The sequence below is a fragment of the Lactuca sativa genome, chromosome 4 (assembly GCF_002870075.4).
Source record: "Lactuca sativa cultivar Salinas chromosome 4, Lsat_Salinas_v11, whole genome shotgun sequence".
NCBI lineage: Eukaryota > Viridiplantae > Streptophyta > Magnoliopsida > Asterales > Asteraceae > Lactuca > Lactuca sativa.
The window spans coordinates 254,429,901-254,443,836 of NC_056626.2; the positions used below are offsets into that span (position 1 = coordinate 254,429,901).

At 36.9% G+C, this 13,936-nt stretch overlaps 1 non-coding gene across 1 annotated transcript; it reads right to left on the reverse strand.

Annotated features, from left to right (window-relative positions):
• Positions 1–13,490: 13,490 nt before the first annotated feature.
• Positions 13,491–13,597, reverse strand: LOC128134015 (small nucleolar RNA R71). Its single transcript, XR_008232349.1, has one exon. It is a non-coding gene; the product is annotated as a small nucleolar RNA R71 (small nucleolar RNA).
• Positions 13,598–13,936: the final 339 nt, after the last annotated feature.

Sequence of the window (13,936 nt, forward strand, 5' to 3'; positions counted from 1 at the left end):
CGAACATTGTTATATTTTATGAAACAAAGATGGTTGAGCATGTTTTGTCACATATAATTTCACGAGAGTAAGACCATAATTTGTTCCAAGAATTGACTTGATAATATTGAAAAGGAATAAGTGTTGTGATCTTTAATTCTGTTGAGTTGTACTAGGGAGTGGCCAAAGTCTTGTTTCTATTATCATTTAATATTTTGAGACTAAAGCAAAGTTAACTCAAGGCATGATAGGTACATTCTCAACTATGGTACAAAACAGGGTAATTGGGTTGGATCTTTTCATGTTTGTTTTGATTTCATGCATTAAGTTTTAAATAGTTTTAACTTTAATTTTCTTTTCTTTTCTTCTATTTTATTTTTTTTTCCAGTTTAAATCTTCTTGTTCTTTCTTGAGGACAAGAAAGGTTCAAGCTTGGGGAGATTTGTTAGGTGCATTTCATGCATTCATTTTTATAGTTTTAGTTCATAAAAGTGCATTACATTTAGGTTTAAACTCATGCATTTTGTATATTTTCGGGATTTTTCATGATGCAATTCCATTCACACGCTTTTAGGATATTTCAGGGACTTATGAAGGTTAGATCTTGTTGGAGGAAGTTATCAAGAGTTGGAGACAAAGTTGTAGAAGTTTTGGAGCTTTGAAGAGAGAGAATGAAGAAATGAAGAATTTGGCTTCACAGGAGTTTACACGGCCGTGTAAATGTATACCTATAATTTACACGGGCCGTGTAAACGTATATGCAAGGACATTCTACTTCGAAGACCTGGAAGAATTAAGCATTCTACTTTTCTTGTTTACACGGCCGTGTAAATGGAACCCTTTGGTTTACACGGGCCGTGTAAACGTCTCAGCAGTTTTTAAAGTGGTTTTGTCTTCTTATAATTGAGACAATCAGTTTTGATGGGAGTTAGGTCGGATTTTGGGAGGAGAAGAGACGATTTTCAGAGCCTTTACAAGTAGATTAACACTTGGAAAACACTTTAATTTCTTTTTGTAAGTCAATTTGAAGTTTAAACTTGTTTGATTTGTAGTCCAACCTAGATATGTGTGGTTGATTTTATTATCATTTCCGAATCTGGATTCTTAAGTATGTGTTGTTAGGATGTGACTTGAATTTGACTTGTGTTTAACATCTAGTAATCTTTGATTTGATCTTAATCATGTGTTTGGTTAGTTCTCTTTTTCACTTGATCAATGAACTAGGGTTCTATTCAATCTAGTTAATCAAATCATGAAATTCGTATATGTTTTATGATTTGATGTTAGTAACACTCACTTACTTGGTTGTAATTAGATCAAAATTAGTGCAATCAAAGATTAAATGTTTATATTCCCAAGCTTAAGAGGAATGTTAAACATTGTTGGTAATTAGTGCAAGAACCTAATGTCATTTAATGATTTAATGCAAGAGCTTATTTGGGTTGAATCAGTTAAATGAAGTTTTATTTAAAGAGCTTATTTTGAATAAAATACTTTTGCCAATTTGGATATTAGAGTTTATTAATATCCAACTTACTAACCTAGATTGAACATGAGTTATAATCATATTACATCTTTCAACATAATACATATATAAGAGTTAGAATCGGAAATGTACTTCTTTTGCTGCGTTTGTTTTCAATCTTTCTTATTTATGAAGTTTAATTCAAGTTTAAATACAAACCCCCATTTTAATATTACTTGTATTATGTGTGAAAATATGGCAAGATAAAAAGTCCCGTATCTCTGTGGACCGACCCTGCTTACTCTATACTATCTTTAGTATTAGAAATAACAGTGATTTGAGTTATATTAATATTATTTTATCCCATCATTTGTTGGTTTGACAACCAAACAAATTGGCGCCGTTGCCGGGGATACGGTAGTACTAATTGTTTATGCCAAGATCTTTTCGCACAGGTACACCTTTACCAGTTGATTTGGAGATAGAAAAATCTGCTAAACAGAGAAGGAAGCAAGCCAGACTTTTAAAGAAACAACAAAAATCCGGAGCTTCTTCATCAAATCTATCAACTACATCCTCTCCAACATCCAAAAGTATCACCCCACCATCTTCACATACTCCTACCATGGCAGACAACCATGGACGAAATCAAATTCCTCCACATCCCCCACCTGAACAAACCTTTAGACAATGGGCCACTCAAGATGTCACCCAACAACCTTTATGCATAAATTACCCTGCAACAATCAACTTTGAACTCAAGTCTGGACTCATCCATTTGTTACCCTCATTCCGTGGTCTTGAGAATGAAGACCCACATAAATTCCTTAAGGAATTTCATGTTGTTTGTGTGGGTATGAAGCCACATGAAGTCACAGAAGATCAAATCAAGTTAAGCGCATTTCCCTTTGCTTTACAAGATTCAGCCAAGGAGTGGTTGTATGACTTACCACCGGGGTCAGTCACAACATGGAATGAACTTGCAAGGATGTTTCTGGATAAATATTTTCCCGAAATGAGAGCTTCAGCTTTACGTAGAGAGATAATTGGCATCAAGCAACAAAAGAGAGAAGCATTGCATACTTATTGGGAACGGTTCAAGAAATTGTGCTCAAGATGTCCATAACATGGGATTACAGAATATCAGTTGCTGTAGTATTTTGTGAAGGAATGTCATCTTGGGATAGGAGATTACTCAATGCATCAAGTGGTGGATCTATAGCTGATAAGACTCCAACAGAAATCAGAGTTCTTATAAAAAACATGGCAGAAGAGTCTAAACATACAGTCCAAGAAGAAGAGTGGTACAGTGACGCACCAAGGGGGGTGAAAGAAATTTCTACTCCAAAAATTGAAAGTCAACTTTCTGAGTTGACTAAGGTAGTAATGATGCTTGCAAAAGACAAGGGCGTGCAATCACCAACAGTTGGGATTTTCAAGTCAATAGCAAGGAAACTTCCAGCCAAGAAGCAATCCAAATTGGCATCAACCTAATACCAATTTTCAGCCTAGACCACCACCTTATCAACCAAGACCCCCATTTCAAAATCAAATGCATCACCAACAAAATTATCAACCACATTTCCAGCCAACTCAACCTCCTCATCAATCTCAATATCAACCTCAAAATATGCATCAAGGAAGTAGTTCAAGCGGATCGGGAATGTCTTTGGAAGACATTGTTAAGAGTTTAGCCACAAGTACTCAAACCTTTCAAAATGAGACCAAAGCGAGCATCAAGACTTTGGAGCAACAAATGACTCAACTCGCCACTTCTGTGAGTAAATTGGAGTCACAAGGCAAACTACCCGCGCAAACCGAGAAGAATCCAAAACATAGTGCATGTGTCATCACTTTGAGGAATGGCAAAGAATATGAAGGTCCAAAGATGGTTGAAGAAGAAGAAACAATGGAGCTAGAAAAAGAAGAAGAGAAGTCAAAAACACCTTCCAAGCAAGTTCCTATTGAAGCAAAAGTCACTCCTCCTCCATTTCCTTCAAGATTAAACAAGTCAAAGCGTGAAAGTGAAGACAATGAAATCATGGAGATGTTCAGGAAGGTAGAGGTAAATATCCCTCTTATTGATGCCATCAAACAAGTCCCTAGGTATGCAAAATTCCTTAAGGAATTATGTACATCTAAGAAAAAACTGAAAGAGAATGAAACTGTCAAAGTAGGAGAAAATGTGTCTGCGGTGTTACAAAAAAGATTACCTCAAAAATGTAAGGATCCGGGTGTTTTCACGGTTCCTTGCAAATTAGGTAATCTTCATGTTCCACGAGCTATGCTAGACCTTGGAGCTTCTATCAATGTTTTGCCATTTTCCATCTTTAAAACTTTAAATATTGGCACATTGAAGAAGACCGGGGTAATCATTCAATTGGCTGATAGATCTTTAGTACATCCAAAAGGTGTGCTAGAAGATGTGTTAGTCTAAGTGAATGAACTAGTGTTTCCGGTAGATTTTTATGTCCTTGATATGGATGATGATGACTCACCAAATTTAAGTTCAATTCTTCTAGGAAGACCCTTTTTGAAAACAGCTAGGACGAAAATTGATGTTTATGATGGTACATTGTCCATGGAATTTGATGGGGAGGTGATAAATTTCAATATTTATGATGCTATGAGATATCCAAGTGATATTTCATCTTTGAATTTTGTGGATGTCATTGAACCATTGACAGAGGAGTGTTTTGATTTGTCTAATCTTGATGTTTTAGCTCTCATTTTAGACAGGAATCTTCAAAAGGAAAGAGTGGAAAAACTTGCCAATCAATTTACAATTGATAAAGAGATTATGGAGGTTGTGTCTTGCATGGATGAGAAGAAGAAAATGAGGTTTGATGTTCCAAAGCTAAAAATACCAATGTCTAATGAAAAACTTATTCCTTCTATTGTGCAGGCACTGGAATTGGCGCTAAAAACTTTACCCGAGCATCTCAAGTATGCATATCTTGGAGACAAGGAAACTTTGCTAGTGATCATTTCCCCCAAGTTGTCAACAAAAGAAGAGGAAGAACTTGTCACCACTTTGAAGGAATATAAGGAAGCAATTGGGTGGACTATAGCCGACATCAAAGGGCTAAGTCCTTCGCTTTGCATGCACAAAATCCTTATGGAAGAAGATTACAAGCCTTCCCGAGAAGCTCAAAGGCGTCTGAATCCTCCAATGATGGAGGTTGTGAAAAAAGAGATTTTGAAGTTGTTGAATGCGGGAATGATTTACCCTATATCAGATAGTAAGTGGGTAAGTCCGGTCCAAGTTGTGCCAAAGAAGACAGGTATTACCGTTACAAAGAATGACCAAGGTGAGTTAGTCCCCACCCGTGTGCAAAACGGGTGGAGAGTTTGCATTGATTATAGACGGCTAAATTCCTCAACCCGGAAAGATCATTTCCCACTTCCCTTCATTGATCAAATGTTGGAAAGGTTAGCGGGAAAAACACATTATTGTTGCTTGGATGGATATTCCGGTTTCCATCAAATACCCGTTGCACTTGAGGACCAAGAAAAAACTACTTTCACATGTCCCTTCGGAACATTTGCATATAGGCGAATGCCTTTTGGGCTTTGCCAGCCACTTTTCAAAGGTGCATGGTAAGTATTTTTTCGGAATTTGTTGAGGAAATCATTGAAGTTTTTATGGACGATTTCACAGTTTATGGTAATTCTTTTCATGAGTGTTTGGGTAATTTGAAAAAGATTTTGCAAAGATGTATTGAGACCAATCTTGTTTTGAATTATGAAAAGTGTCACTTTATGGTTGACAAAGGTCTCATACTAGGTCATATTGTGTCTTCTAAGGGTCTAGAAGTGGACAAAGCAAAAATAGATGTCATAAAATCTTTACCTTATCCCACTTGTGTTCGTGAGGTGCGCTCATTTCTTGGTCATGCAGGATTTTATAGAAGGTTTATCAAAGATTTTTCCAAGATATCTCGTCCCATGTGTGAGCTCCTACAAAAGATGCAGAATTCGAGTTTTCCAAACAGTGCAAGCAAGCTTTTGATCAGTTGAAAGAGTTATTGATAACAGCACCAATACTTCAATCACCGGATTGGAGTTTGCCTTTTGAAATCATGTGTGATGTCAGTAATCATGCAGTTGGTGCAGTGTTAGGGCAAAGAAAAGACCATGTTCCTAATGTCATTTACTATGCCTCAAAAACACTTGATAGTGCACAAGCTAACTATTCAACAACTGAAAAAGAATTGTTATCTATTGTCTTTGCTTTAGAGAAATTTCGTCAATATCTGCTAGGTTCTAAAGTCATTGTTTATTCTGATCATGCAGCTATTAGGTATTTACTTGCAAAGAAGGATTCGAAGCCTAGACTCATTCGATGGGTATTACTTTTGCAAGAGTTTGACATTGAAATCAAAGACAAGAGCGGAAAGTCAAATCTTGTAGCTGATCATCTTAGTAGGATTGTTCCTCCCGATGATTCAACTCCCATTCATGATGCATTTCCCGATGAAAACTTGTTTTCAACAAAAGTTGCCCCGTGGTATGCCGATATTGTGAACTACATTGTCACAAATCAATTTCCACCAGATTTGACTCGATGGAAAAAAGACAAGATCAAGAAAGAAGCCAAGAGGTATGTTTGGGATGAGCCATATTTGTGGAAATATTGTGCTGACCAAATGATTAGACGATGTGTGGATCAATATGAGGTATCTTCTATCTTAACATTTTGTCACTCTTATGCTTGTGGAGGACATTTTGGTCCTCAAAGGACTGCAAGAAAAGTCTTAGAGAGTGGATTTTACTGGCCAAGTATTTTCCATGACTCTTATGTTTTTTGTTCAAGTTGTGATAAATGTCAACGAATGGGCTCTTTAAGCTCAAAGAATCAAATGCCCCTAAACCCCATATTAGTTTGTGAAATTTTTGATGTTTGGGGCATTGATTTTATGGGACCTTTTCCATCATGTTCGGGTTTTATTTATATTCTTTTGGCTGTGGACTATGTTTCCAAGTGGGTGGAAGCAAAGGCTACCCGTACTAACGATTCAAAAGTTGTGATAAATTTCTTGAAGGCTAACATTTTTTCTAGATTTGGTGTTCCAAAGGCCTTGATTAGTGATCGTGGTACACATTTTTGTTATCGTATACTCGGGAGTGTTTTGAAGAAATATGGTGTCACTCATAAAGTTTCCACATCATACCACCCACAAACAAATGGACAAGCTGAGGTGAGCAATCGACAAATCAAGGGCATTTTGGAGAAAACCGTTAATACAACAAGGAAAGATTGGAGTACACGCCTTGATGATGCTTTGTGGGCGTACTGCACTGCATACAAAACTCCAATTGGAATGTCTCCATATCGTATCGTTTTTGGAAAGCCGTGTCGATTACCCGTTGAGTTGGAACATAGGGCCTATTGGGCGATCAAACAGTTCAACATGGATTTAAGTGAATCGGGAAAGAAGAGGAAGCTGGACATACAAGAACTTGAGGAAATCCGCAATGAAGCGTATGAGAATGAGATTCTTTATAAGGAAAAGACCACTGCATTCCATGACAAAATGATTACACGCAAGGTATTTCACAAAGGTCAAAAGGTACTACTTTACCATTCGCGTTTTAAATTGATTCCTGGTAAATTAAGGTCCCGTTGGGTGGGACCATTTGTTGTCACTAATGTTTTTGAGCATGGTGCAATAGAAATCACAAGTGAGAAAACCGGGAAGATTTTTAAGGTAAATGGTCACAGTTTGAAGCCTTATTATGAAGGATTTCAAGTCAAGAATGAAGAGGTGGAGGAAGTAATGGATCCAAAGTATGAAAATTGACAAATAGTTGGGGTCCAAGTCGAGCCAACGACATTAAAAAGGGGCATCTAACCGGGAGGCAACCCGGGGGTATTTTTGTCATTTTGTATATTTTCATTGTATTTTTTCTTGTTTTCAAACTTCCAAGTTGTTTTTCATGCTAAAAGAAGGTTAAAAACCATTTTTCGGGTAATAGAGGTTTAGCAGGTTGCAATTTCAAAAAGTGAAAAAAATCAAAATTTTTGGCCTTTTCAGAGGTTTACATGGCCGTGTAAACTTATGCCTTCCATTTCCATGGGCCGTGTAAACGATTGAACACAGGTTTTATGATTCAGGGATTTACACGGCCGTGTAAACCCTCCCCTTTGATTTACACGGGCCGTGTAAACACAAAAACAGGGCTGAACGATTTTAAGGTCAAATCTCGATTTTTCTAACTCATTCTTCACTCAATACCTATGATTCCCTCTCTCCATACTGTCCCCTTCGAAAAAAACCTTCCAAATACTCAATTTTGCATAAAAAATCAAGCTCCAAAGGTATGAAATTCTTCTCTTTTCTTCATCTTCTTTATCTTTCACATCTATTTCAACCTCTCATGGCCGATTTTGGGGTTTTTGAGCAAAACCCTAGAATTTTTGAACCTCAAAATTTCGACCTAATGCTTGAAATTTCTTGTAGGATAAGCTTGGCGATAACTTGGGGAAGCATTGGATATCATCTTACCACCATTATCAAGCACAAATTGGTATAATTGTTCCACACTCTTACTTTGTGCATTTAGATAGAACCTCATTTTTTTGGGTGATTTTTTTTTGGTGAGACTTGCTAGTTCTTGTGCTTCTATTGTCTTAATTGTGTGCAACTCTTTGTTGATTCATTTGGGTAATGGCTTCTCGGGGTAAAAGACCTAGAATTGGAACTTCACAAGATGAATAAGACCCATACCCCATGGACAACCCTTATGAATTTGGTCTAATTTTTTAGACCAATAGACAAGAGTTATTGTATGCAAATCTTGTTACAAGAACCATGGGTGCTCAAAAATTTGTGGATATCCAAGCCCTCAAAGATTTACATATCTATAAGGGTGTCCACAAGCTCTTTAAAAACATAGGATGGGAGGGTCTTTTGAATCTTCATGCAGTTAGTTACCAAACACCGATGTTGGAACTTTTGTCTTCCATTACCTTTGACTATCAAACTCATCTCCTGACTTTCCGTTTGCTCAATCAAACCCATCAGTTTCATGCTGACATTCTCTGTGATATGATTGGTGCTCCCAAAGCAAAAAGGGATGTATACACAGCAAAGGGCAGAAAAATATCATTTTTGAGCAAAACTGTACAAATTTTTGGAGAAGCATTTCTTGTGAGTATGATTATCAGTCAGGAACAGCCAAAGCTTCTAGCATTATCCATCCGGTCTTGAAAGTCGCCCACTGGATCATTGCTTCTCTCTTATTCCCTCAAGAAGAGATTAGCAAGGCTAATAAGAAAGAGCTAGAAGTCTTGTGGTGTATGATTCATAAGCCTGCTGAAGTCCCTCATTTTGGGTGTTGGGTTATTCAAAAAATGCTCAGAAATGCTACGAGCCATGGTGGGCAGTTACATTGTGGAGGCATGGTTTCTGTTATTGCTGAGCATCTTGGCCTCCATTTACCCAACAACCCAACAAACATAGTCATGGGCCGTACTCGTCTATCCATTGATGTTATGGAAACAATGCATCTTTTCCACCGCCTTCCCACTGGGGATGTTCATTGGACAGTAGATGGGAAAGAGTATCTACGCATAGACAGCAAAAACAGGAAGATACTCAATTTAGCCAATGACATTCCATCAACCACTTGGAAGCTCAAATCCAATTTAGGTGTTACAGTAGATCATAGTCCTCCACCCTCTCCTCCTCCTGCTCATACTGTTGGTGCCTCTAGTTCATCTCGCCCCAATTCTTCTTCTGAACACAATCTTTATATGGGTGAGTTTGCACGTCTGAACCACCGTTACACAAGTATACAGCAGGAAATCGGAGAAATTTATACGGGTGTCGCTGAAATCACTTCTGATTTTCAAGACTACCGTAACTTGCAAGAAGAGCATTGGGCCCAACAAGAGTTGCGTTGGGCTGAGCAGGATCAAAGATGGGCCGCTCAAGAGCAGCACAACCGCAACATTCATCACCTGCTAAGCGATCTCCATAGAGTTCTTGTCCTTCCCACACAACCGCAGCCACCATCAACATCTCAACCCCAATGGCCGCCCTACTATCCTGCAGATTATCCTTCACAGTTCCCTCCATCTCAACCGCCCGGTCCTCAATAGGACAACTATGCCTCTCTCCAAGCATCGAGGACGATGCTTATTTTAAGCTTGGGGAGGGGCATCCATCCATGCATTATCCCGTTGCATGTAGGTTGCATGTAAATTTTGTACATATTGCATTGCATTATTTTTCTTTGACATTTTTTAGAAAAAATTTCAAAAAACAAAAAGATTTTCTTTCTACTCTATTTTTATTATACTTTTTGCATTTTGCATCTATATTTTTGCATTTTCATTTAACTTGAAAAAAAAAAAAGTAAAAGTAAAATTTTTTGATCCAATTCCAAGCAGCCAAATCTTCTCAAAACAGTTGAGATGGTAAGTGAGTTGTGTGCCTTGAGATTTTACTTGCTATTTTTATTAAAAAAAAATCTAAAAGCAAGTTAATCACACGAGCACATCTCCCGAAGCTACTTGTGCAAAGCAGAAAATGAGAAGATTGTCAACACTGGAGCATAACAACAGGTATGAGTCGATTCTTTGGGACATATGACCGGTCTTATGAGTAGTAATGCTCAATTGAACTTAAAATGTCAAATTCAAAAGTTCATAAAAAGAATGCAAAATCTCAATGTCCCGCCTTCCAGCGCTCTTAAAAGTTCTTTCTACTCATTCCCTTTTATATACCCTGCTTGAGGACATAACTTTTAACTATACTTACGGGTTTTTGCATGTTAACATTTAGTCCCCCGAAAAATGTCTAGAAGTCACTCACGGTAATAGACCGTGAGATGTCCCATAACAAAAAAGTCAAGCACGAAAATATAAAGAAATCGGCCAAATAAATAAATAAATTAAGTGTTATGTGTTAATTTAGTTATTTGTATTTAAATAATAATAATAATAATAGATCTTACGTATATATGTAAAAAAAAATAAATAATAATAATAATAATAATAAATCTATTATTAAGTTAATCTGTGACCTTTGGGATTCGAACAAGTAAACTCTGAGGGGTGTTTTACACCTAATCTCCTAAAGCTAAATTGTTTGGGACTGATTGAATTGAAAATTCGTTACACGGGTTCCATAGCAAGTCATGAACTTAATAATAGCAAATAAAGCTAATCTGTGGCCTTTGAGGTTCGGGCAAGTAAACCCGAGGGATCTCTTTAAATCTAGCACACTAAGGTCATTTGATTTGGATGTGTTGGTTGAAAGCCTGTTACACGGATTTCAAAGAAAGCCATGATCTTTATTTGTAAAAAAAATGTAATTAGAAAGTTTGTACATTGTTGTGTTTATAGTTTAATTAGATGTTGTGTTTAGGAAAAATACTTGGCTGTCAAAAGATTCCCTTGGACTTGGATTTGAATTTATGACATTGGACTAAATGTTAATTACTTCGACTGGTGTAAGTGGTTTGAAGTTTGTAACCAATCTGGATAAATATTAGGGAATTTTTAGAAAAGATTTTTCAGAAAAAGATTGTTGTTGACCAACAAATAGCTGGAATCGAACATTGTTATATTTTATGAAACAAAGATGGTTGAGCATGTTTTGTCACATATAATTTCACGAGAGTAAGACCATAATTTGTTCCAAGAATTGACTTGATAATATTGAAAAGGAATAAGTGTTGTGATCTTTAATTCTGTTGAGTTGTATTAGGGAGTGGCCAAAGTCTTGTTTCTATTATCATTTAATATTTTGAGACTAAAGCAAAGTTAACTCAAGGCATGATAGGTACATTCTCAACTATGGTACAAAACAGGGTAATTGGGTTGGATCTTTTCATGTTTGTTTTGATTTCATGCATTAAGTTTTAAATAGTTTTAACTTTAATTTTCTTTTCTTTTCTTCTATTTTATTTTTTTTTCCAGTTTAAATCTTCTTGTTCTTTCTTGAGGACAAGAAAGGTTCAAGCTTGGGGAGATTTGTTAGGTGCATTTCATGCATTCATTTTTATAGTTTTAGTTCATAAAAGTGCATTACATTTAGGTTTAAACTCATGCATTTTGTATATTTTCGGGATTTTTCATGATGCAATTCCATTCACACGCTTTTAGGATATTTCAGGGACTTATGAAGGTTAGATCTTGTTGGAGGAAGTTATCAAGAGTTGGAGACAAAGTTGTAGAAGTTTTGGAGCTTTGAAGAGAGAGAATGAAGAAATGAAGAATTTGGCTTCACAGGAGTTTACACGGCCGTGTAAATGTATAACTATAATTTACACGGGCCGTGTAAACGTATATGCAAGGACATTCTACTTCGAAGACCTGGAAGAATTAAGCATTCTACTTTTCTTGTTTACACGGCCGTGTAAATGGAACCCTTTGGTTTACACGGGCCGTGTAAACGTCTCAGCAGTTTTTAAAGTGGTTTTGTCTTCTTATAATTGAGACAATCAGTTTTGATGGGAGTTAGGTCGGATTTTGGGAGGAGAAGAGACGATTTTCAGAGCCTTTACAAGTAGATTAACACTTGGAAAACACTTTAATTTCTTTTTGTAAGTCAATTTGAAGTTTAAACTTGTTTGATTTGTAGTCCAACCTAGATATGTGTGGTTGATTTTATTATCATTTCCGAATCTGGATTCTTAAGTATGTGTTGTTAGGCTGTGACTTGAATTTGACTTGTGTTTAACATCTAGTAATCTTTGATTTGATCTTAATCATGTGTTTGGTTAGTTCTCTTTTTCACTTGATCAATGAACTAGGGTTCTATTCAATCTAGTTAATCAAATCATGAAATTCGTATATGTTTTATGATTTGATGTTAGTAACACTCACTTACTTGGTTGTAATTAGATCAAAATTAGTGCAATCAAAGATTAAATGTTTATATTCCCAAGCTTAAGAGGAATGTTAAACATTGTTGGTAATTAGTGCAAGAACCTAATGTCATTTAATGATTTAATGCAAGAGCTTATTTGGGTTGAATCAGTTAAATGAAGTTTTATTTAAAGAGCTTATTTTGAATAAAATACTTTTGCCAATTTGGATATTAGAGTTTATTAATATCCAACTTACTAACCTAGATTGAACATGAGTTATAATCATATTACATCTTTCAACATAATACATATATAAGAGTCAGAATCGGAAATGTACTTCTTTTGCTGCATTTGTTTTCAATCTTTCTTATTTATGAAGTTTAATTCAAGTTTAAATACAAACCCCCATTTTAATATTACTTGTATTATGTGTGAAAATATGGCAAGATAAAAAGTCCCGTATCTCTGTGGACCGACCCTGCTTACTCTATACTATCTTTAGTATTAGAAATAACAGTGATTTGAGTTATATTAATATTATTTTATCCCATCATTTGTTGGTTTGACAACCAAACAGGTACCTCCTTTGGAAGACCCGGAATCCGCACTAAGAATAAGCAAAGGAAAAGCCGTTAGAGAAACCACATCTTCAAAGAACTCACCACTCAAAAACTTAAAATCCATTTTCAGCAAGAAGAAGAGCAGCAAATCAGGAGCATCCAGTGCCTCGGTGACGGTTGAAGAACCAATTCAAGAAGATATCGAGTACGAGACCGAGGAAGAAGAAGAGCATACTTACGAGCACGAAACTGATTCCGAAGAAGAGTTAGCTATCACAATGGCTAACATTGATGAAGTCCCCATGGGCGAATGGAAGAAAAGGATGCGTGATGACACCGGACCGGGACTTGTGCAACCCGCAATTCCCGCGACCGCCACTTTCGAACTAAAAGGCCATATTCTCGCACAACTCAAGGAGATTCCTTTTTACGGGAAGGATCACGAAGACGCTTACAAGCACTTGGACGAAGTGAATGATGTGGCCGATTACTTCAACGTCCCGAATGTTCCACGCGAGACCCAGCTTCTTCGCATGCTTCCTGTCACATTTAAAGGAGCTGCAAAAGATTGGTTAAAGTCACTTCCTCCCGGATCGGTCACCACATGGGACAAGATGAAAGAAGAGTTCATAGACCATTTCTGCCCGCCCTCCAAGATAGCCAAGCTAAAGAAAGCCATTGCCAACTTCGAGCAACAACCCGGAGAATCTCTTTATGAAGCTTGGGAAAGGTACAAGAGCCTACTTAGAAATTGCCCACACCATGACCTTAATAGCCAACAAGAGGTCTCTATTTTCTATGATGGAGTCAATGTCACCACAAGGCAATTACTTGATTCTCAAGGCCCGCTCACAAAGAAGGCGCCCTCGGTAATTAAAGAATTAATTGAAGAATTCTCTAAGCACTCTAGAGAATACCACAATCCGAGAAACAAAGTAAGTCAAGGGGTAGTAAACGCGGCAAATGATAGCATGGCGGCGGTGATAGCAAAGCTTGATAGTCTAGATCGAAGAATGACAAAAATGGATCAAGCAATCCATGCTATTAGGGTAGGATGCAAAAATTGTGGAGGGCCCCATCTCACAAAGGATTGTGATTTGGATGAGAA